This window comes from Stenella coeruleoalba (assembly GCF_951394435.1).
Source record: "Stenella coeruleoalba genome assembly, chromosome: 4".
In the NCBI taxonomy this organism is placed as follows: domain Eukaryota; kingdom Metazoa; phylum Chordata; class Mammalia; order Artiodactyla; family Delphinidae; genus Stenella; species Stenella coeruleoalba.
In genome coordinates this window covers 45,261,044-45,287,240 of record NC_137149.1, presented here as the reverse complement: position 1 = coordinate 45,287,240, position 26,197 = coordinate 45,261,044, and the positions used below count along the sequence as shown (strand labels likewise).

The 26,197-nt window shown below is 36.5% G+C and overlaps 1 protein-coding gene across 12 annotated transcripts in view; it reads right to left on the bottom strand.

Annotated features, from left to right (window-relative positions):
- Positions 1 to 26,197, bottom strand: part of LOC307185908 (uncharacterized protein) — a 390,038-nt gene that overhangs the window by 12,017 nt on the left and 351,824 nt on the right. For all 12 annotated transcript variants that reach the window (XR_013828205.1, XR_013828206.1, XM_079920468.1 and 9 more), the window contains one exon: positions 12,055 to 12,134. The gene's annotated coding sequence lies outside the window, so the exon portion shown is untranslated. The remainder of the gene's footprint in view (positions 1 to 12,054; positions 12,135 to 26,197) is intronic.

The window sequence follows — 26,197 nt, the reverse complement described above, 5'->3', positions numbered from 1 at the left end:
GCTTAACTCAAGGCCCAAAGAATTTCCCCTAAGTTTTCTTCTACAAGTTAAATATTTTATATTTTTTACATTTTGGTCTGAGATACATTTTGAGTTAAGTTTTGTAAGCGGCAAGAAGTTGAGTCATTGTTTTTACATGTGTATATTCAATGAGTCCAGCATTATTCATTCAAAAGATTATTCTTTATTATTGAATTGTCTTTTCACCTGTGATGAAAATCAACTGACCACATATGCATGGGTGTTTCCCTGTAATATTTATTTTGTTCCACTAATCAATATATCTATCCTCTTGCTAATATCCACACCTTCTTGATTATTGTAGCCTTATACTAAGTCATTAAATCAGATAGTATGAATCCTCCAACTTTGTTCCTTTTCAATATTATTTTGGCTATTCTACTTTCTTTAGTTTTCTATATAAATTTTTCAATAGGCTTATCAAATTCTGGTGTTTTTCTGGTTTTAAACATCGGATCTTTTGTGTAAGCTGCTAGATGTGTACCCAAGTATTTCACGGTTTGGGGGTACTATTGTAAATGGAACTTTTAAAAAATTTTCTTTTTCCAATAGTCCATTACAAGTATACAGAAATACAGTTGATCTTATATATTGACTTTATATCCTGTGTCCTTGCTAAGCTCATTTATTATTTATAGAAAGCTTTTATATAGATTCTTTCAGATTTTTCTATGTAAATGATCATGTCGTCTGCAAATACAGACTGTCTTAACTTCCTATCCAATCGCTAAGCATTATATTTTACTCTTGCCTTATTATGCTAAGACTTCCAGTACCATGTGGAATAGCATCAGAGAGAGTGCTTACCCTTGTTTATTCGTAGAAGAAAAGCATTCAGTCTTTCCACATTGAATATATTATCTGCAGATTTTAGATAGATGTCCTAAATCAGGTTAAGGAAATTCCCTTCTATTCCTAGTTTGCTTAAAGTTTCTTTCATGAATGTTATGTTGAATTATGTTAAATGATTTTTCTGCATTTTTAAATGATCATAAGGGTTTTTTTGAATCTGTTGATGTGAATTTTATTGACTGATTTTAGAATACTGAACCAGCATTGTATTCTTGAATTAAACAAAACTTGGTCATGATATATTATCCCTTCTATTTATTGCTGGATTCATTTTGTTAAGAATTTTTGCATGTGCTGTGTTCATGAGAGATATTGATTTTCCTTTCTCATAATATCTTTACCTGGTTTTGGTATCAGGGTAATGACGGCCTCATAGAATGTGTTAGGAAGTGTTCCCTCCTCTTAATTTTTTTGGAATACTTAATATAGATTTTCTATTATTTCTTAATTGAATGTTTAGTTAAATTCACTCATGAAGCCATCTGGGCTTGAGTTTTCTTCCAGAGAAAGATTTAAGAACAAATATAAAATTTCCTAGATATAGGGATATTCAACTTTATCAAATTCTCTTTGAGTAAGCTTGAATAGTTTGTGTCTTTCAAGGAATTTGGTTATCTTATCAAATTTATTGGGATAAAGTTAATAATCCCTAATTATCCCTTTGTTGTTCATAGTGTCTATACTAATATCCCCCCTCTCATTCCTGATATTGGCGACTTATGTCTTCTCTCTTTTTTCTTTATCAGTTTAGCTAGAGTTTATCAATTTTATTGATCTTCCCAAAGAACCATCCTTTGGTTTTAGTGATTTTTTTCTCAATTTTTCTCATTTCTATTTTATTTATTTCTGCTCTAATATAGATGTTTACTGCTATAAATGTCCCTGTAATCGTTGCTTTATCAGCATTCCCTAAATTTTGAAATGTTGGGGCTTATTTTCATTCAGTCTAAAATACTTTTAATTTTGCTTGTGAGTTATTTTAAAGTACATTGGTTTTAAAGCAGCCACATAGCACAGGGAGATCAGCTCGGTGCTTTGTGACCACTTAGAGGGGTGGGATAGGGAGGGTGAGAGGGAGGAGATATGGGGATATATGTATATGCAAGAGAGAGGAGATATGGGGATATATGTATATATATAGCTGATTCACTTTGTTATAAAGCAGAAACTAACACACCATTGTAAAGCAATTATACTCTAATAAAGATGTTAAAAAAAATGTTACTCCCCAAAAAACTAATAAAATAAAAATACTTGAGGATTTTCCAGAGTTTTGTGTTACTGATTTCTAAAGTCCATGTGGTCAGAAAACATGCTTTATGTGACTTGAATAAATTTACATTTTTCAGATTGGATTTACAGTCCATAATATATTCTATCTTGGTAAATGTTCCATGTATACTTGAAAAGGATGTATATTCTGCTTTTATGAGTGTGATATTTTATAAACGTCAATATGATCAAGTTGTTGATAGTGATGACAAAGTCTTCTATATGCTTACTGATTTGCAGCAATCTGTCAATTATTGAGAAAGGGGTATTGAAATCTCCACTATATTTGTGAGTTTGATTATTTCTTATTATAGTTTATCAGTTTTTGTTTCATGTTTTTGATGCACAACATGCTTAGCATATTTATGTCCTCAATATGTTTAGCATATGTATGTCCTTTTGAAAAACTGATCTCTTTGTTTATTAAACTAAGGTCTTTATCTCTGCTCATTCTATTTGCTTTGAAATCTACTTAGTCAAACACTAAGCAGCTTTCTTTTGATTACTTTAGCCTGATATATTTGCTTCCATCATTATTCTTTTTTTTGCGGTATGCGGGCCTCTCACTGTTGTGGCCTCTCCCGTTACAGAGCACAGGCTCCAGACGCGTAGGCTCAGCGGCCATGGCTCACGCGCCCAGTCGCTCCGCGGCATGTGGGATCTTCCCGGACCGGGGCACAAACCCACATCCCCTGCATCGGCAGGCGGACTCTCAACCACTGCGCCACCAGGGAAGCCCCATCATTATTCTTTTAACTTATTTGTGTCTTTATATTTACAGTATATATATTGCAGGCAGTATATAGTTGGGTCTTGTGTTTTATTCAATCTGAAATTTTCCCTTTTAAGGTTTAGTTCATTTAATGTGATTATTGATATAATTGTATTTAAATCTAAAATCTTGATATCTATTTTTTATTTGTCCCATCTATTCTTTGTCCTCTCTTTATTTCTTTGTAGCCTATTGACTATGTATTTTTTATGATTCCATTTTTCTCCCCTTTGGCTTATAATCTACACGTTTTTTAGTAGCATTTTAGTGTTTTATTATACAAATTTAACTTAAATGTGACCTAAATAATATTATGTAACTTCATACATAGTATTATAACCTTACAATACTGTATTTCCATTTCTCCTTCAGTTTTTCTCATTTTGTAAATGTGTCGTACATTTTACTTTTACATTTGTTATAAACACTGCAATACATTGTAATGATTTTTCCTTCAAATGGTCAATTATCTTTTGGAGTGATTTAAAATATAAGAAAATGCTATATACTTACTGACATATTTACCATTTCTGGTGCTCTTTATTACATTTTGTAGATACAGATTTCTGTTGATATTACTTTTCCTCTACCTGAAAGATTTTCTTTCATTTTTTAATTGAAGTATAATTAATGTACAATATTATATAAGTTACAGTTGTGCAATACAGTGATTCACAATTTTTAAAGCTTATACTCCAATTATAGTTATTATAGAATATTGTATATATTCCCTGTGTTGTACAATATATCCTTGTAGCTTATTTTATACATAATAGTTTGTACCTTTTAATCCCCTACCTCTATGTCGCCCTTCCTCTTTTCCCTCTCCCCATTGGTAATCACTAATTTGATTTCTATATCTGTGAGTCTGTTTCTTTTTTTGTTATATTCACTAGTTTGTTGTATTTTTTAGAGTCCACATAATTGATATTACACAGTATTTGTCTTTCTCTGTCTGACCTATTTCACTTATCATAATACCCTCCAAGTCCATCCATGTTGTTGCAAATGGCAAAATTTCATTCTTTTTATGGCTGAGTAGTATTCCATTGTGTGTGTGTGTGTGTGTGTGTGTGTGTGTGTGTATACACACACACACACACACATATACGCAAACACACTTATGCATACCACATCTTCTTTATTCATTCATCTGTTGAGGGACACTTAGGTTGTTTCCATGTCTAAGCAATTGTAAATAATGCAGCTATGAACACTGGGGTGCATTTATCTTTTCAAATTAGTGTTTTTGTTTCTTTTGTCTATATACCCAGGAGTGGAATTTCTGGGTTTTATGGCAGTTTTATCTTTAGTTTTTTGAGAAACTCCCATACTGTTTTCCACAGTGGCTGAACAAATTTACATTCCCACCAACAGTGTGCGAGTGTTCCCTTTTCTCCACATCCTCACCACCATTTGTTATTTGTGTTCTTTTTGATAATAGCCATTTTGACTGGTGTAAGGTGATATCTCACTGTTGTTTTGATTTGCATTTCCCTGACAATTAGCACTGTTGAGCATATTTTCATGTGCCTGTTGGCCATCTGCATGTCCTCTTTGGAAAAATGTCTGTTCTGTTCTTCTGCCCATTTTTTAACTGGGCTGCTTATCCTTTGATGTTGAGTTGCATGAGCTGTTTGTATATTTTGGATATTAACCCCTTATCAGTCATATTTGCAAATATTTTCTCCCATTCTGTAGGTTGTCTTTTCATTTTGTCAATGGTGTCCTTTGCTGTTCAAAAGCCTTTAAGTTTAATTAGGTCCCATTTGTTTATTTTTGATTTTATTTCCTTTGCTTTAGGAGACAGATCCAAAAATAAAAATATTGATATGATTTACATCAAAGAGTTCTGCTTATGTTTTCCTCTAGGGGTTTTATGGCTTCTGGTCTTACATTTAGATCTTTAATCTGTTTTGAGTTTATTTTTGTATATGGTGCTATAGAATGTTCTAATTTCATTTTTTACATGTAGCTGTCCAGTTTTCCCAGCACCACTTATTGAAAAGACTGTCTTTTCTCCATTGTATATTCTTGCCTCCTTTGTCATAGATTAATTGACCATAAGTGCATGGGTTTATTTCTGGGTTCTCTATTCTTTTCATTGATCTATTATGTCTGGTTTTGCACCTGTACCATACTGTTTTTATTACTGTAGCTTTGTAGTATAGTCTGAAGTCTGGGAGCATGATTCCTCCAGCTCTGTTCTTCTTCCTCAAGATTGTCCTGGCTATTTGGGTCTCTTCTGTTTCCTTACACATTTTTAAATTATTTGTTTTAGTTCTATGAAAAATACCATTGGTATTTTGATAGGGATTGCATTAAATCTGTAGGTTGCCTTGGGTAGTATAGTTATTCTAACAATATTAATCTTCCAACCCAAGAACATTGTATATCTTTCCCTCTGTGTTATCTTCAATTTCTTTCAACAGTATCTTATAGTTTTCCAAGCACAGATCTTTTACCTCCTTTGGTAGGTTTATTCCTAGGTATTTTATTCTTTTTGATGTGAAGTGAAAGATTTTTTTTACTATTTCTCATAGTACAAGACTGCTGGTGATAAATTCTTTTATTTTTCATATGTCTGAAAATGTCTTTTTCCCCCTCTCTCTTTTGAAAGATACTTTCACTGGGTAAGAATTCTAGGTTAGTAGGGTTTTTCTTTCAGTTCTTGCACTGCCTTCATGCCCATATTATTACCACTGCAGAGTCTGTTACTATTCTTAGTTGTTCTTCTATGCATAATGTCTTTTTCTATGGCTGCTTTAAGATTTTCTCTTTATCACTAGTTCTAAGCAATTTGATTATAATTTTGGATGCCAGATTTTGTGAATTTTCCAACAGGATGAACATTCTGTTATGTCATTTTTTTTTCATTCTTGAAGTTTGTTCTGGGACACAGTCAAGTTACCCTTAAATCATTTGATCTCTTCAAACCTTGCTTTCAATCTTATTTAGCAACATTAGAGAAGCCTTTAATCTAGGGCTAATTTTACCACAGTTAATCTTTCCCATCCCTTTTGGTATCTTAATGTCCAGAAGCTGTCCAGTGTCCTGGGTACTGAGATGTTTCCTCATTCAGTCATCAAAGGCTTGTAGGGTAAGACTTGAAGCACAAGCACAGCACAGATTAAATTTACACAGAGGCAAGGCATTAATAGTGAAGTACTTAAAACCAAGCAAGGATTCTACTCCTGGAGTGACCTGTTCCCCAGGGTATTGTGATGGGATGCATTCAGAAATCCAACGATTTCTAGAACTTCCCACAACACACTCCTGGTAGCACTATTCATGGTCCACTGGCCTTAGCACTTTAGGAGACTTGGCTCTATGGAGTTCAAGTTTCTAAATCTCCATTCTTCCCTTTACCTTCCCACATCTTGTCCTTTCATGCCTGTTCTCTGTCTCTTATCAACACTACAATACCAAAAGGTATATATTTCTCCCCCAGTGGAACGTAATGGCCTCCCAGAGAGAGACACAAAAGATCCTGCTGCTCTCTGTGGGGCTAAGGAGGGATGGAGTCAGGGGAACTACCTATCTATTGTCCCAGGAACTGGAAGGTGACTGTACTTTCATTCCCACATAAGTGAAGAGAAGTAAAAGATAGCTTGTGGATCTGATACATTTTGTATATATCAGATACATATTCCAAAGAGACAGTGTTCTCTGAGTAACCCAGAGAAGTTAACCAACTTGCCCAAGACCATACAGTAAGTGGAAAGGCTGGAATTAAACCCTTTACTCCTGGCTCCTCTCCTGCTCTATGTGAACACTCATTCTTGACTACTCTACACCACAATACATACAAACAGTTACCAGAAACTTTTGCAGCCCATGGATTCTATTGATCCACCACTTCTTTTTATGCATATAAACCAATGTGGCGAACCTGCATTCTGATATAAATGATTACTCCTGAAAATAGATTCTTTACTTACAAATAAATTATTTATTTACAAGCAACATCTATGGGCCCCAGGAATTAAGCCTAGTATACAATAGGTACGTTATTTCATTTGATTCAAATGCCATCGAGTGGTTGAATTATTTTTACTCCCATTTTACAGATGTGGAAACTGAGGCTTAGAGAAGCTTAAATAACACACCCAACATCACTCCTTTAATAGGAAGAAAACCAAGCCGGAAAGACTACGAAGATCCTAACCACTATGTTAAACTGCCTGACACGTGAAAATGTATGTTTAGATGTCAAGAAATTCTTTCTGCAAAAGGCTTTACACACCTCTTATATAACAAAACCTGCACTGACAGCAGCCAGGACAATAATAGTCTCTCACATTAGATCTGAAGTTTCCTGTTCACAAAGCATTTCCTTATATTGCCTTGTTTCCCCAGAACTTGAGGCCCCACTGGGCTCCTAAGATTTTTCCAAGGTCTGACTTGTCCTTTCAGAGACAGAGAGAGACAGAACATTATTGCAACTTGATTCTTAAATCAAACCAAATGAGCATGAACAGTGGGACTCAACATAGGATTCGACTGGCCCACATACATTTCTTCTAAAAAGAAAACCAAAAAAATGGCATTGGGAGTATTTCAGTAAATAAAAAATCAAGGTTTCAATTCTGCTTGGTCCTTATTTTTCTTTAAGATGGTGCAGAGTATAATTTAAGTTGCTCACTATCACACATCTTAATTGACAGACCTTTTCCTTATGCTTTGTTCCTAAGAATTAATGTTTGTATTTAATATCATACTGTCATTATCTTGTTTCCTCTACACTGAAAGGAGTTGTCTGTTATTTGCAGGTGTGGAGGGCCAGCTGGAAACACAATTCCCTCTCCCCTTCCCTCCTCCCACTGATCACTGGTTATTACGCCTAATTACATGGAAGCATGTATTAGACTATTATAATGCGTGACAGTGTGCTTTAAGTAAATTAGAAATTTGCATATCAATTCAGGAAAAAAACCTAAAATGCCATTAAGGACATTTTTTTACATCCAGAGGATTCCTAGTTTATAGGGAATTGCTTCTCTTCTCAGGTCTGAGTCTAAAATTTTAAAGCATAATGAAGTGAGAGTGAGGGGGGAGGGGCTCTGCATCCTAGGCTGATTTTCTTCCTCTCTTTCCTCCTCCATCTCTTAGTAACCAGCTGGGCAGATGGTTTCTTAGTAACCACACAGGTCAGCCGTTGGCTAACTGGGGCACTTAGCATTTACCTTACAAGGTTTCAGCCCCCTGGAGCCAGCAGGTAGCTAGCTGGTGGTTTCAGTACCTCTACAGCCGAAAGAAATCAGGGCCATGCAAGGTAGACACAGCCAGTGTTCCCTGGAGTGTCGAGAAATAACAAGTCACAATGAGCCCTTCAATTACTCCATCCTGGCCCTACCTGTCACTTTTTGTACTGTACCCCTTATCTTCCTTGACCCTGGAGAGAGGTGACCCAGGCTGAAGAATTGCTTGAGGCCTTCAAGACCATGAACAACGGCACTGGAGTGGGTCATCTCCAAGCAGAGAGGGGGAAGGAATCTTGTTTCCTCCCAAATAGCTCAGGCTTGACTGTGTGGATGTTCAGTCATTCCTGATGGAAATGTATGTCCCTCAGCTCGTTAAGATAATTTGTAAAAATATTTTTGCCTTTGGAGAGTACTGGAGGCTATCAGAGGGTGTTGTTTTCCACAATACAGTTTGTCACAGATTTCATTATGCAAAGGCTTTGTTTCAGCTCCACTGTATTGTGTGTGCACTTATAGATTTAGAAATTTAAGGATCAGGCAAGCTTTCTTTGGATTTTTAAAAAATCTATGCAGTCTTTATGAAAGTATGATTTAAATTTTTTAACTCTTCACCTTAGAAGATATCAGTTATAATATGTGGATAAAGTTGGGAAAGAAACATAGATAATAAAATAGTTATTTAAGAACAGCAGGGTTATGGATGGATTTTTTAAGTTACATTAATTTAATACCAATAATAAATATATATTTCCTTGAATTTAAAAATATCTCCAAATAACCAGATGCTTTTACAATGGAGACATGTTGCTAAGGAGTAACTTCAAATGGTGTTAGTTTTAAGGTAATTTCTATTGTGTAGACAGAATAGAAACCACTACTAGGTTGAACCATTAGAAATTGCCTGTATCCGAACACTTTGGATCTACAAAAATAGCAGTTTCATATGATTCAATCTAAACTACCTAACTGATCAATCATCTTTTCACTTCAACTACATAGAAAGGTAGTTTTATTCATTTTGTTTGTACCTTCACCTTATTCCATATAGGATTTGAAAGGGATGATGGCATTCTATGGTTCCCCATTCCCCACCACCCCTTCCTAACATTACAACAGTTAGGAAGAAAATGCAAGTAATATTTGTTATTGTTGTTTTGTTTTGCTTTTTCTATTATCTCTCTTTAGAATCATTAGTGTCATCAGAATTATTCCCTCTGATAGAAACATACTGGGACACTTTAGAAAGGGCATAGCTATCCGGTGTCCTAACGGGGACACCTGTGTGACTTGTGTAGCCACCAAGCAGCACAAAGCAATTTCCCGTGAAAGAGTTTACCTAGTGCTGCATAGCAACTGCCCCAGGACAAAGAATCACAATCAACTGAAACCAAGTAGGAAATAAGAGACAGAGAGAATGCTATTATCCACATTATTATTTCCTAAGAAGACCAGCATTCATACACCCAGGCGCTCCAAAGTATCAGGGACTCTGTCACATCACATATTTAAGGACACTAATTCCAATTCTGCCAGCTCATAGGTTTCTACAGATAGTGACGGGTGAAACACAATAGTAATGGAAACATGAAAAATGTAAGAAGGGCCTGTTCTTTGGGATGAAAAGTTGACTTCTAGTTTGGAAGAGGACAGTTAAATTCCAACTTCAATCTCCCAGCCTTTCAACTTCCATGCAGGTTTCAATTGCTTTCATTAAGAACAAGGGATGTGAAAACTGAAAAAATATTAATCAAGTCACTCTGCTAATGTGGTCATATGTGTACATCTTTTATTTCTATAGAAATAGGTTTTTAAATTCTGCATCATATAGTTATAAATGTGTGTACATAAACATACACACCTACCTTTGTTGTGAAACTTTGGGAACCAGATAAGGGAATAAGAATTGAAAGAATTCTTAGAGGACCCATAACACAAACCCCCTTATTTAGTGTGAGATACTGAAGCCAAATGTCATATTAGGCTGGAATCAGAATCTAGTACTCCAGTACTCATTCCACTGCACCACACCGCATCTTTTACACCCAATAAAATCAACCAAATTTAAACCAAGTCAAATTCTCCATCTTCAGGAAAAAAAATATGATTCAAATCAAGCTGAAGTAAGTACTATGGCAGAAATTGCAAACTGGCTTCTGATATACATTCTCCGTATGTTCCTTAGATATAAGAAAATAAGTTTTTAGCTGGGTACACTGTCAGAAAAACTGTATTGCCCAGTATCCTTTTCAGCTGGCTCCCCATTATGTGACTAATTTCTGGCCAGTGAAATATAAACAGGAATGTTAATATATTGGCTGAAACTTTGATGTCCATTTTGGACCTGGAGGCAATGGATGCTACGGATGGCAGAGCAACAAGATAGAAGGAGCCTGGATCCCTAATAATCAGGAAGCCCTAAAAACTAGGTAGGGTTGTAGTCCTACCTACATCCAGTACTACTTTAATTTAAAAATAAACTTCTTTCTTACTTGAGTCCCTGTTATTTGGTGTTTTTCTGTTGTATACAATCACATCTAATCCTAAATAACATAAATATACAAAATATATATCTAAAAGACCTTAGAATGTTTTAATTAACATGACAATAATTGAAAACAAAAGACTGATTTAACCCATGATTTTTTTTATCCTAAAGAGATCGAAATATTAATCAAACTTTATATTATTCTCCCATTCTCATTCCTATCCCCTGAGCATATTAAATTTCTAAAGCTGGACAAGATACCAATATCTAGGACAAGCACTTTGAAGGGAGGCAGAGAGGCAAAATTCATATTTCCTTTTCTGTATCTTAATTAAAAGCATTACAATTCCAATTATGTAATTCAGCTGTTTATTTGTCCGATGCATGGAGGCAGAAATGAAATTGAGGTTTCAAATAATTTGAGGTTAGGTATTGTGTGTGTGTGTGTGTGTGTGTGTGTGTGAGAGAGAGAGAGAGAGAGAGAGAGAGAGAGAGAGAGAGAGAGAAACTCACCACTTGCAGGACCTTTGATGAACCTAGGGGCAGGACAGGAATAAAGACACAGATGTAGAGAATGGATTTGAGGACACAGGGAGGGGGAACGGTAAGCTGGGATGAAATGAGAGTGGCAGGGACATATATACACTACCAAATATAAAATAGATAGCTAGTGGGAAGCAGCTGCATAGCACAGGGAGATCAGCTCTGTGCTTTGTGACCACCTAGAGGAGTGGGATAGGGAGGGTAGGAGGGAGATGCAAGAGGGAGGGGATATGGGGATATATGTATATGTATAGCTGATTCACTATGTTATAAAGCAGAAACCAACACACCACTGTAAAGCAATTATACTCCAATAAAGATGTTAAAAAAAAACCCTGAGAAAAAATGTTTACACAACACTTATCAAAAAGTATCATTCAAGGAAAAACAAATGTTATACACTACTCATCTTTATCTGTTTTGGCTGCTTATCCCTAATTTTCATGGTTGTCCAATCTATTCCTTCTTACCTTTATGATCAACAGTTCTGCTCTGAATCCTTAGCTCAGAAACAAATGTCTCATATGAGGACAGGAGAAAATAAGCTAATAACAATATAAGTAATAATAATTTTACATTTCCAATGTGCTTTCATACAAAAAGCTCAGAGTGCCTTATAAATTATATATACAGGGATCACTTAACCTCCTACTAAAAGGCCACTACTCTTAAAAGGAAATTCTCTGCAGTGTTGGACAGCGGGAAAGAAAGTCTGCCACGTCCATGTGCAATTTCTGGAGGAGTTTTAGGGAAGCAAAGTGTAATTCCCTACTCAGGGGCACAAAAAGCTTTGAACAATCCCTTTAAAAAATTGTCAAGGGAGCTTTTAATCACCAGAAGTAGTCAACTCTTTGTTCTGGGTCTCATCCAATCAAAGTGAAAACTTCAGCCATAAAATAGCGCACCTGAATCATCAGGGGTTATGATGTCAGCTCCACTTCATTAGCAGTAGTCTCTTCACCAATGACTATGTCAAGCAAGGAAACTGGAAAAGATCAGAAGGCAGGCAAAAATTGTTACTCTTGAAGCTGATAAGAATTAGGCTGTGAAAGACATACACCTGGCTGTATTTTGCATACTTTTGCTCCCTGCTTCCAGTTCTTCAGAACCAAGATCTAAGAACTTGCCCTCAATTCCCATCACCTACCACAGAGCACAACAGCAGGGAATGTTCTTCATACCTCCTTGCCACCTGCAAACTTGTATCAACCTTGGTGACCATGACCCAGCTACTGCTGTCTCCTCTGTGAAGCCTACTGATTGTAGCTACAGCAGGGATGATTATTCCCTTCTCTTAGTTGCCTCAGCTCATTTTTCATACCACTAATACAGCATGTGTGAATCCTATAAGAAATGTTTTTGAATCTTTCTCCTCTACTAAAGGATTTGTTCTTTATGTGTAGTGATGGTATCTTGTCCTATGTCAACCCCTAGCAAAAGGCCTGGGACAAAGTAGATGTTAAGTGTTTCATTAAAGACCGAATTAGCTAGTCCACTATCAACTCTAACCTAGACAATTACAACAACCTTCCTGTTACCACGCTTGTCTTCCATTTCTCTATTCTGAATGCAGTAGCCAGAAAGAGCTTCTAAAAGTGAAGATCATGCCACCAACACTTCCCCACTGCATCTCTCTCTCCCCATCATGATTGCTTAAAACCTCTTGCTGGCTTTCCAATGCTCTGAGAACAAAGACCACAGACATGGATTTTTTTCCAAAACCTTATTTTCTGCCTCTATTTCACTCCCCTACTCACTACACTTCAGTCATACTGGCTTCCATCCCTCAACAAACACACCATATTCTCCTCCCCTAAACCTTAATATATGTTAATCCCTCCAGTTGGAATGTTTCTCTCCACACACCATTCTCATTCTTCAGATCTCAGGTTCAACATCACCTCTTCAGAGAAGCCTCTTGTGTCCACTACATTAGGTAAAATTTGTTATCACCTAGCATTCTTTATCTTGGGCTCCTAAGATCCTCTCCACATAAAATATAAGTTCCATTAAGGCAGGGACGATGACAGTTTTATTTTCCATTATATCCTTAGCAACTAATACAGTGCATGGAACTTTTAAGTACACAGCAATTATGTGTTGAATTAATAGATAACACAACTTGGGTTCTAAGACTAAAGACCTATGTCCCACAAAGAGAGTCCCACTAGACTAGAGAGAATCTCCAAGGCAGATAAAATTGGGACAGTCTGACAGCCAGAGAGAAAATGCAACTAAAACGAATATTTATGAAACTTAGGAAATATCAGAAAAGTAAAGCTTCCTTCCAGGTCCATCCATGTTATCACAAATTGTAGGCTTTCTTTCTTTTTATATGTATATGCCATATTTTCTTTATCCACTCATCTGTCAATGGATATTTGGGTTGTTTCCATAAATTGACTATTGTGAATAATGCTGCAATGAACATGAGAGCGCAGGTATCTCTGCAAGATCCTGATTTCAATTTTTTGGATATATATACTCAGTAACAGGATTGCTAGATTACATGGTAGTTTTACTTTTAATTTTCTGAGGACCCCCCCCCCATACGTTTTCCATAATGGCTGCACCATTTTACATTCCTACCAACAGTGTATGAGAGTTCCAATTTCTTCACAAGTCAGTCACAGAAGGACAAATACTACATGATTCCTCGTATATGAATATCTAAAATAGTCAAACATATACAAGTAGACAACAGAAAGGTAGTTACCAGCGGATGGGAGAGCAGGATATGAAGAGTTGTTGTCAGTGGGCATAAAGTTACAGTTATACAAGATAAATAAATTTCAGAGATCTGCTGTTTAACATTGTGTCTGCCTATAGTTAACAATAAGGTGTATAATTGTGCACTTCAAAATCTGTTAAGAGGGTAGATTTCATGTTAAGTGTTCTTACCACAAAAAGAAAAAATGGACACAAGCAAACTTCTAGAGGTAATGGATGTGATTATTACTTTGATTATGAGGATGGTAACACAAGTGTATACTTATGTTCCAACTCACCAAATTGTATTCATTAATTACATGCAGTTTTTTGTATACCAATTACACCTCAACAAAGGTGGAAAAAATTGAGGCTTCCTAGCATGGATAGTATTTGCCCATGTAAATAAGTAATTATAATTTGTGGTATATATCTCATTACAGGGATTCTCTCGTGTTTACCTGGCTAAGTCAACACAGATGTCATGTCCTCTAAGGAGACTCTCCACTGGTGTAAGGTGTATTTTGATGTGCTCTGGTGATACCTGTTGTATCTGTCTAAGATCAGTGAAGTGGCAGAAGATGTGGGCAGAAAGAAGTGTTAGGTATAGACTGTGCAAGTCTCTATATTTCATACTAAAACGTTTGGAATTTACCTAGTGAACAACAGGGAAATAACTGAAAGCATGATCAGAAAAATGTAGTTTAGAAAAATTGTCCTGATTAATCTGCGAGTAGAGTAGATTCAAGGAAAGGAAGACTGAAAGTAAGAGGTGGTTAACAGGCTACTACAGTGGCCAAAGACAAACATGATGAGGATTTGAACTAGGCCAATGGCAAAAGGAATAAAAAGATGAGCATGAATTCAGGAATTATATAGAAGCTGGATTCTACAAATCAGTTAAGTAAAGAAGTTGGGTTTTCAAAAAAGATGGTAAATTTGGCTTGGCGAAAATAAAGTTAGAGGTGTTGGGGGATATCCAGGTGAAAATGTTCAGTGTATAATTGTAGATTCAGACCTGGAGCTCACAAGAGAGAGGTAGGCTGGAGATGTAGATCAGGAAGCCATTGGCGGTTATAGGTTCGCCCACAGATGATCTTGTTGATGGCCCTACATACAATGAAAATACCTGGGATAATGATGCAGGAATTGATCAGAACATTCTCCAGAGCAGAGCAACCTAAAATAAAATGACATCCTAACAACTAAAAAAAAATATTATACTATCTGCTCAATAATACTAGATACTGACAATTTCAAAGGAATTACCAAAACAGAAGACATTAAATCCAGTTTGTTGTCCACAATTTCTAACAGTTGGTCATCATCTTAAGGTCCCCAAAAGAAGGCTCTCTGACTTTAAAGATACAAATATAAAATGCTGGAGTTCGTTGAAATATATTATGCATTAGTATGTTAATGCGTTCTAGATATGTGTTTGGCACATACTGCACTATAATGAAGATGAATTATCTTGTATTTTATGTTCCTTTTGCTTAAACGGATCCCATTACAAGTTTCACAAAGCATGCTAATAAATTCTTTGCATTCACCTAAGTCCATTAATGAAGTTGAGCTGTTTATATTACATGGCAGTACTGTGACTGAGTTCAACTACCTCACTGAAAGAAAATAGCATTGAAGAGGAAATTAAGAGTTCACTAGTGCAAAATTATAAGAACTTACTATGAACCCGGCACTATTAATTCACTCATTTTTTCCTTAAACACTCACAGGAGATATTAACATTATTCCAGTTTATATCCTCCCTCCCAAAACTAAAGCACAGAGAAGTTTGTAACTGTCAAGGTCACAGAGCTTATAACTGGTAAACCTGAGCTTGAAACACAGGCTCTCTGGCTCTAGAACCTGTTCTTTAAATCACTCAGACTCCATACCTTCCCCCTCTAAAATTTCTCAAGGTCTTCTTCCTGGGGAGACTGAAAAATTCAATCACTCCTTCCATCAACATAAAATAAGAGCTAAAATATTAAATGTTGACTTGATGCATTAATAAATAATGCATGAACATTCAATTATATCATCTGTCACCACCAAATTTCACTGCAATGACATTCTGCTCCTCCCTACTCAACCAGCCCATCAGCCTCATTCGGACTTCATTTTGTAGCCCATTCTGTTCTAAACACAGTGGTTCATCATTTCAGCACTACCCTCACTAGCACTGTAGAGTGTCACCCCTCAAACTTCCATTGGAATAATAAATCCAGAGTTCATAGACCCTTTTTCCTGCAGGAGAACCTCTCACAGGGCAGCTTCATGAGTGGATGACTTATACAGTTGCACCAGGCACCATATTCAGAAGGGCTCCCTGCTTGGTTTAATGCTCTGCTGTCACTGTCTTGAAATTCTTAATAATTTTTGAACAAGGTGCTTGCATTTTCATTTTGCACTGCACCCCACAAATTATACTGCCAGTGCTGAGCTCACATAAACTCATTCTAATTTCAAAGCAACCTTCTCTTGACTGATTTGTGCAATGAGTTATTTAATTATATTTGGAGGGAAATATTATAAAGAAAGAGTGCTATGGGAATGTGTAGTCTGAGGAGTTAGGGAAGCCTTCTTAAGACGGTCAGATTTCTTCTGGGTTCTGAAGGATGAGTGGATACTAAGGAGTCCAAGAGCTGGGAGAAGCACATTCCAGGCAGAGCCTTGAAGCATGAAGCACATGGTGGGTTAGTGGGACTAAACATAGGGCATTTAGCACAGTGGAGTCAGGAACAGGTGAGGCTACTGAGGAAAGCAGGCAAGATCATGAAGGGACTGTGCATCATGTTAAGAATTTTGATCTTCATCCCAAAGAGCAATGGGAGCTCACTGTAGCATTTAAATCAAGAGAGTGACAGGATCCAATTTTTACTTAACAAGGTCACACCAAGACCTCACATCTTTACACTTCAAGTTACTCCTCATCATGCATTGACATTTACCAGATCTGCAGTTTCTTTTTTCACAATTCTCCAGCTCCAAATGGCACCTTTTTACATTTAGCAGATGACTTCATCTACTATTTCTAAGAAAGCTGAAGCTTCCCCACTTCAATATATCTTCATCGCCTCTGCCCTTATCACCACATGATCCTCGTAACTTTAAGATGGTTTCGGGTTTACTCATGCTTACCTCCTCCCCTCCTGTCCCAGAAGAAGATGTATCCTTCATCTCTTCACAGGCTAACCTTTCCAACTATAGTCTTTTTTTTTAATTGAAGTATAGTTGATTTACAATATTATAGTAGTTTCAGGTATACTGCATAGTAATTCAGTATCTTTACAGATTATACTCTATTAAAAGTTATTACAAGATAATGTTTATAATTCCCTGTGCTGTATCCTTGTTGCTTATCTATTTTATACATAGTAGCTTGTATCTCTTAATCCCATACTCCTAACTTGCTCCTCCCCACTTCCCTCTCCCAACTGGTAACCGCTAGTTGGTTTTCTATATCTGTGAGTCTGTTTCTGTTTTGCTATATAGTTTCATTTGTTTTATTTTTAAGATTCCACATATAAGTGAATCATACAGTATTTGTCTTTCTCTGTCTTACTTATTTCACTAATCATAATATTTTCTAGGTCCATACATGATGCTGCAAATAGCAGATTTTAATTTTCTTATTACTGAGTAATATCCCATTGTGTATGTATACTACATCTTTATCTACTCATCCACTCATGAACTGTTAAGTTGTTTCCATATATTGGTTATTGTACATAGTGCTGCTATGTACAATACATTGGGGTGCATGTATGTCTCCAAATCAGTTGTTTTCTTTTTTTTCCAGTTATATTACCAGGAGTGGATTTACTGGGTCATATGGCAGTTCTATTTTTAGTTTTGTGAGGAACTTCCATATGTTTTCCTCAGTGGTTGCACCAATGTCCATTCCCACCAACAGTGCACAGAGGTTCCCTTTTCTCCACACCCTCAGCAACATATTTTGTTTGTAGACATTTTGATTATAGCCATTATGACAGGTACGAGGTTTAATTTGCATTTCTCTAATAATTAGTGATGTTGAGCACATTTTCATGTGCCTGTTAGCCATCTGTATGTCTTTGGAAAAATGTCTATTCAGGTCTTTTGCACATTTTTTGACTGGGTTGTTTTTGATATCGAGTTATATGAGCTGTTTATATTTTTATATTAACCCATTTTCAGTCATATCATTTGCAAATATTTTCTCCCATTCATATGCTGTCTTTTCATTTTGTCAATGGTTTCGTTTGCTGTGCAAAGTCTATTAAGTCTAATTAAGTCCTATTTGTTCACTCAGGCTTTTATTTCTTTTGCTTTAGGAGACAGATACAAAACAATATTGCTCTGATTTATGTTAAAGAGTGTTCTGCCTATGTTTTCCTCTAAGAGTCTTCTGGTTTCAGGACTTACATTTAGACTTTTAATCCTTTTTGAGTTTATTTTTGTATATTGTGTTAGAGAATGTTCTAATTTTATTCTTTTACATATAGCTGTCCAGTTTTCACAGCACCACTTATTGAAGAGGCTGTCTTTTCTCCACTGTATATTCTTGCCTCCTTTGTCATAGATTAATTGACCATAAGTGTGTGGGTTTATTTCTGGGCTATCTATTCTGTTCCATTGATCTGTGTGTCTTTTTCTGTGCCAGTATCATGCTGTTTTTGTTACTGTAACTTTGTAATACAGTCTGAAGTCTGGGAGGATGATACCTCCAGACTCGTCCTTTTTTCTCAAGATTGCTTTGGTAGTTCAGGGTCTTTTTTGGTTCCATATGAATTTTAGAATTATTTCTAGTTCTTTGAAGAAAGTCATGGATATTTTGATAGGGATTGCATTAAATCTGTAGATTGCTTTGGGTAGTATGGCAATTTCAACACTATGAATTCTTCCAATCCAAGAGCATGGCATTTCTTTCTATTTCTTTGTATCATCTTCAATGTCCTTCATCAATGTTTTATAGTTTTCAAAGGATACATCTTTCACCTCCTTGGTTTATTCCTAAGTATTTTCTTCTTTTTGATGTGATTTTAAAAGGGATTTTTTTTTACTTTCTCTTTCTGATAGTTCATTATTAGTATATACAAAAGCAATAGACTTCTGTATATTAATCTTGTAACCTGCAGCTTTGCTGAATTCGTTTATTAGTTCTAATAGTTTTGGGGTGGAGAGTTTATGGTTTTCTGTATAAAGTATCATGTCATTTGCAAGTAGTGACAGTTTTCCTTCTTTGCTTCCAGTTTGGATGCCTTTTATTTCTTTGTCTTCTTTGATTGCTGTGGCTAGGACTTCCAACACTGTATTAAATAGAGGTGGTGAGAGTGGGCATCCTTGTCTTTCTCCTGAATTTAGACGAAAGACTTTCAGCTTTTCACTGTTGAATGTGATGATAGCTGTTGGTTTGTCATAAACAGCCTTTATCACATTGAGTTATGTTACCTCTATGCCCACTTTGATGATAGTTTTCATCATAAATGGATGCTGAATTTTGTTAAATGCTTTTTCTGAGTCTATTGAGATGATCATGTGGTTTTTATCCTTCTTTTTGTTAATCTGGTATAGCACATTGATTCATTAGTGAATATTGAGCCATCCTTGCATCCCAGGCTCCGGATGCGCAGGCTTAGCGGCCATGGCTCATGGGCCCAGCTGCTCCGTGGCATGTGGGATCCTCCCGGACCAGGGCACGAACCCGTGTCCCCTGCATCAGCAGGCGGACTCTCAACCACTGCGCCACCAGGGAAGCCCTGTATGATCTTTTTTATATATTGTTGGGTATGGTTTGCTAACATTTTGTTGAGGGTTTTTACATCTATACTCATCAAAGATACTGGCCAATAATTTTCTCTTTTTTAGTGTCTTTGTTTGGGTTTGAATGAATTTGGGAGTGTTCTATCCTCTTCATTATTTTGGAATAGTTTGAGAAGAATAGGTAGTAGCTTTTCTTTATATGCTTGGTAGAATTCCCCTGTGAAGCCATCCAGCCCTGGGCTTTTGCTTGCTGGGAGTTTTTAAATTACAAATTCAATTTCACTAGTAGTGTTCAGTCTTTTAAAATTTTCTGTTTCTTCTTGATTCAGTCTTGACAGGTTGTATGTTTCTAGAAACTTGTCTGTTTCTTCTAGGATGTCCAATTTTTTGGCTTATAGCTGTTTGTAGTATTTTCTTATGATTTTTTTTGTATGTCCATGATATTGGTTGTTATTTCTCCTCCTTCATTTCTCATTTTCTTTATTTGGATCCACTCTCTTTTGTTCTTGGCGAGGCTGGTTAAAGGTTTATCAATTTTATTTATCTTATTAGAAAACCAGCTCTTGGTTTCATTGATCTTTTCTACTTTTTATCTCTATTTTATTTATTTCTTCTCTTATCTTTATTTTCTTATTTCTGCTGACTTGAGCTTTATTTGTTCTTCTATTTCCAATTCTTTTAGGTGGTCAGTTAGGTTGTTTATTTGAGATTTCTCTTATTTCCGGAGGAAGGCTTGTATCACTATGAACTTCTCTCTTAGAACTGCTTTTGCTGCATCCCATAGATTCTGGAAAGTTGTGTTTCCATTTTCATTTGTCTCAATGTATTTTATGATTTCCCCTTTAATTTCCTCATTGACCCATTGGTTTTTTTAGTAGCATGTTGTTTAGTCTCCACGTGTTGGTTCTTCTCCCATTTCTTCTCTGTAATCGATTTCTAGTTTCATACAACTGTGGTCAGAAAAAAACCTTGATATTTCTATCTTCTTAAATTTGTTGAGGCTTATTTTGTGACCAAGCATGTGATCTATCCTGGGGAATGTTCCATGTGCACTTGAAAAGAATGTGTATTCTGCTGTTTTTGGATGTAATGTCCTGTAGATATTTATTAAGTCCTACTGTATGTTTTGTCATTTAAGACCACTGTTGCTTTGTTGATTTTCTGTCTGGATTATCTGTCCATTGATGTCAGTCTACTGTTGTTGTATTATTGTCAGTTTCTCCCTTTATATCCATTAGTATTTGCTTTATATATTTAGGTGCTCCTATATTGGGTGCATACATGTTAAAAATGTGTAATATCTACTTCTTGTATTTATCTTTTTATCATTATATAATGCTCATCTTTGTCTTTTGTTACATCTTTTTTTAAAGTCTGTTTTGTCTGATATGAGTACTGCTACCCCCATTTTCTTGTCATTTCCATATACATCAAATATCTTTTCCTATCACCTCACTTTCAGTCTGTGTGTGTCTTTAGCTCTGAAGTGAGTCTCTTGTAGGCAGCTTATAGAAGGCTCTTGGTTTTTTTTCCAATCAGCATTTAATCTGTTGACATTTAAAGTAATGACTGATAGGTGTGTGCTTGTTGCCATTTTATTACTTGTTTTCTGGTTGTTTTTGTAGTTCTTCTCTGTTCACTTCTTCTTTTTGTTTCTTCACCTATGGTTTGATGATTTCCTTTAGTAGTATGCTTGTGTTCCTTTCTTTTTAGTTTTTGTGTATCTATTGCAGGTTTTTGATTTGTGGTTACTATGGGGTTCATATATGTTGGCCTATAACTATAACTACTTGTTTTAAACTGGTAGTCATTTAAGTTCAAACATATTCTAAAAGATATACATTTTTGTCCTCTTCACCCCGCCCCATCTTGGGGTTTTGATGTCACATTTTAAATCTTCATGCTTACCCCTTAACTGTTTATTGTAATTATTGTTGCCTTTACAATTTTTTGTCTTTTAATCTTTGTACTGGCTTATTTAAGTGGTTGATCTTCATTCCTTACTATATATTTGCCTTTCCTAGTGGGATTTTCCCTTTCCTACAGATTCTTACTTCTTTTCCACTTAGAGAAGAGCCTTTAACATTTCTTTTAGGGTAGGTTTAATATTGATGAACTCTTTTAGCACTTGCTTATCTGAGAAGCCCTTTATTTCTCCTTCTATTCTAAATGATAGTCTTGCTGAGTAGAGTATCTTAGGTTGTAAGTTTTTCCCTTTCAGCTTTTTGAATATACCATGCCACTCTCTTCTGACCTGAAAAGTTTCTGCAGAGAAATCAGCTAATAGCCTTATGGGGATTCCCTTGTATATGTCTATTTTTCTCTTTCCACCTTTAGGATTCTCTCTTTAATTTTTGCCATTTTAATTATGATATGTCTTGGTGTGGGTTTATTTGAGTTCATCTTCTTTGGGACTCTCTGTGCTTCCTGTATCTGGATATCTGTTTCCTTCTTCAGGTTTGGGAATTTTTCAGCCATAATTTCTTCAAATACATTTTCAATCTACTTCTCTCTCCCTTCTCCTTCTGGGACCCCTATAATATGAATGTTAGTACACTTAATGTTATTCTAGGGATCTCTTAAACTGTTTTCATTTTTTAATTTGTTTTTCTTTTTGCTGTTCTGATTGAGTGATTTACATTATTCTGTCTTCCAGATCCATTATGCATTCTTCTGTATCACTTAGTCTGCTCTTCATTCTTTTTAGTTTGTTTTTTATTTCAGTTACTGAATTCTTCATTTACGATTGGGCCTTTTTTATATTTTTGAGTTCCTTGCTAAAAATTTCACTGTGTTCATCTATTATTTACCCTAATTCAGTTAACATTCTTATTACCAATGCTTTGAATTCTGTACCTTTACAGATGGTTTATTTATGTTTTAATATTAATTTTTCAGGGATTTTCTCTTGCTCTTTAAACTGAGAGCAGTTCCTCTGCCTTTTCATTTTGTTTAACTTCCTCTGACTCTATAAATTTAGGTGAAACAGTTACCTATTGTGGTGCTGAAAGGGTGTTCGTATGTGGGAGTGTCCGTGTACAGACTGTGTGTGCCCAGTGCCTTTGGTGGGAGAGCTGGATTTAACATGGACAAAAGTCATGTCTTTCCTCAGGGTATGCTGGCAGCTATCACCTTCTTATGGAGTGGGGCTGAAGATGGACTGGATAGAGCTGGCATGGGGTATGAGACAGGGCTTCCCCTCTGCTCAGTGGCAATCACTGCCCTATCAGAGGTAGGGTCTGATCCCAAGCTGCTGGAGCAAAAGCCATGAGGATCAGTCCTGAGTTGGCTTTGTTCCCTTTAAGTGTGTTTTTTCCACTTTCCCAGCACCAGGACCCTTGCCTCAGAGGTGGGGAGTGCTGAAATAAAGGGGGCACAGGTGGGCTCTTGGCTCCTGTCAGCCACAGACAGAGGTCTGAGCTGTCTCTGATGTACTTCCTGTGCAGAAACCTGCAATTGTTTTCCTTGCTCTGCTCAGATGCAGCCTCAGGTGCAAGTCCCCTTTGTCCCTCACAGTATATCACTGCCCCCAGCTACCTCTGCCCCCTCCCCTATTATGGAGTCACATTGCAGGGCAGTATGGGCCCATGTGGATTCTTGGCACATATCAGGGTGTGAACTGTGGTGGAGCAGTCACTGTCAGAGATCTGGGCTGCTTCTGATGCACTGTTTAAGTGCCAGCAAAGGCTGCCACATCCCAACCCAGGCTCCAGGACTTGGTCACCTCGGCATCCCATGACCAAGTCTTCTGCCTAGTTGTGGCCACCCCAGATCTAGTACTGAGCTGCAAATTGGAGTGAGTGGGGATGGAGCATTTGCTTGGCTCAACCCGGGGTGCATTTCCTTCTTACACTTACACAGTTTTTCCACTGATGAAGTTACATTTAAATTTTTGCTTAATAATTGGAAAGTTAAACTGCTGTTATCATGTTAAAAATATTAGCAAAAACCTAATTACGTAGAGTTATGAAAAAAAAAAAAGAAACCCATGGGGTGTACATCAGAACAAGAACATACAAATAGTGAATAGAGGAGAGAAAATATTTTAATAATGGTTGAAAATCTAGCTAGAAACAAAAGCATAAGTGTCTTATGTCCTCTCAGACAGCCTTCATTTTAGGCAACAATGGTTTTCACAGAATGCTTCAGGGCATTACTACAGGTTCTCATGGTGCCAGTGAGTGTGACCAGAGTTGGCCTGTTTGTATATAAAGGTTGCCCTAACAGCCAAATGAGATAGGCACTGAATGGAAGAATATTGAGATTTCAATGCCCTATTCAACCTTTTGCAGGCCTAAAACTAGGCAATGAAAGGATCTATCTTATAAATTTGCCTCATAATCAGGGTAATCTTTAACAGAGCATTATATCTGATTTCAATAACTACATAGCAATTAGATGATTATTGATGCCTGGTTTTTGTTGATTATTGATACCATTAAGCATTAAGGAAAAAATACAGATGAACAATAATCACACTGTATTTTACATAGAGCTATAACCTGAAGCATAATAACTGTCATGTGCTATAATCGCCACAATATAAATAACAGTGTAAAGGTCATTTGAAAGAGAGAAAGAAAAAAAACAGGAAAAAAAACAGAAAAAGAAAAAACCTTTATCTGGACCAACTAGGAAGCATATGCCAGGTAAAAATAAGCAAGGACAACTGGGGAAATGGGAAATAATAAAATGACATAATGATTTACACAGTGTGATTCCTACCAGCAAGTCCATGAACTCTACCTCTTGGGTGTAACCCTGCTGCCTCTACCCTAGCTCAAGCCATCAACATTCCTTGCTTGGACTGGTGCAGTCCTCTTGTATCCTCATAAGTAGTCTCCTTCCTTCTGGCCTCTATCTTCTGCTCACTCTCTACCATGTCACTAGAATTCTCTTTCTAAACGAAAACTCTGGTCATGACACTTCCAACTTAGAAATCCTCCATGGCTTCCCCCTGTTTATAGAATTAAATCTAGATTCCTTAGTGAGGCAATCAAAGTTCCTCACTAGTAAACCCTCACTAACTTCTTCAGCCTCACCGCTAGGCAGTTGCAACCCTCATACTTCCAGCCCCTGCCCTCCCATATGCTATCTTCCAGCCATGGTAGAAGGTCCGCCAGGTCCTCCCATGACCCTGCTCTTGATAGTTTCTGTTTGGGCAGCAGAGTGCTTAAAAGCATGGATTCTGGAGCCTAAGCACCTGGGTCCAACCTCATCTACGTCTCTTCTTAGCTGTGTGAACTTGGAGAAGTTACTTAACTTCTCTGTGCCCATTCTTCACATCTGCAAAATGGGAATATAATGAAATTGCCCACATATAGCATTTCTTAATGAGCTATTACAGGTGCAATGCTTAGAACAGTGCCCAGTACACAGTGAGCAGTTATGTAAGTATTAGCTTTTACTGTTATCACTGATTCTTGCCATCTCTTGTCCACTTGGCATACTCTTAGGGATCTTAGTGATTCTTGTCAAAGGGCACTTTTCTACAAACCTCACCTCCTGCACTTTATCACCATTAGACATAAAAGACACTTCATTTTCTACCGTAGCATCATAGAACTTCGATCATAAAATTGAATGATATTAACTCTTATTTATTAAACACCTACTACAAGCTATGCATATACTACACAAAAAAATAAGGTAAATATAAGGATTACCATTATACAGGTAAGGAGACTGAGAATTAGAGGTGCAAATGAACTTATTCAACCAGCAGACAGAAGAAGTATAATTCAAATCCAACCCAATATGACTCAAATCTATTAACTTTTTTCCACACAACATTGCTGCCCAAGTCCAACACTCATTACTCTGTATCAGGTAAGTGCTTATTCTCTCTCAAGTCCATGAGTTTAATCTCATTTATCTTTTAATCCCCGGTAACTTGCCAAAGGCTCAGCACATTATATGTGCTCCATAACTGTGTGTGGCCTTTGAAAACCATACTCTAAGGGAGCACTGTCCAACAAAAATATAATGTGAGCCACACGGGCAATTTTAAACTTTCTAGTAGCTACCTAAAAGAAAAAAAGAAACAGGTGAAATTAGTGTTAACAATGCTTTATTTAACCCACTGAATCTGCAATATTATCATTTTAACATGCAATCAACATAAAAATGTTAGCGAGATGTTCTGCCTTCCTTTTTCAGGCTAATCTTTGAAATCTAGTGTATCCTTTACACTTAACAACACATCTCAATTCAGAATGGCCACATTTCAAGTTCTCACTAGCTGCTGTCATTAGTGGCTAATTTAATGGACAGTGCAGGCTGAAGATGTCCCTTGGTATCCATGAGGGATTGGTTCCAGGACCCCCCACAGATACTAAAATCCATGGATGCTCAAGTTCACTATAAAAAATGGCATAATATTTGCATATAACCTATGCACATCCTCCTGTACACTTTAAATCATCTCTAGATTACTTATAATACCTGATACAATGTAAATGATATCTAAATGGCTGTAAATACAATGTAAATGGTATGTGAATAGCTGCCAGTGCACAGGAAATTTAAGTTTTGCATTTAGGGATTTTCTAGATTTTTTAAAAAATATTTTCAATCCATAGTTGATTGAAT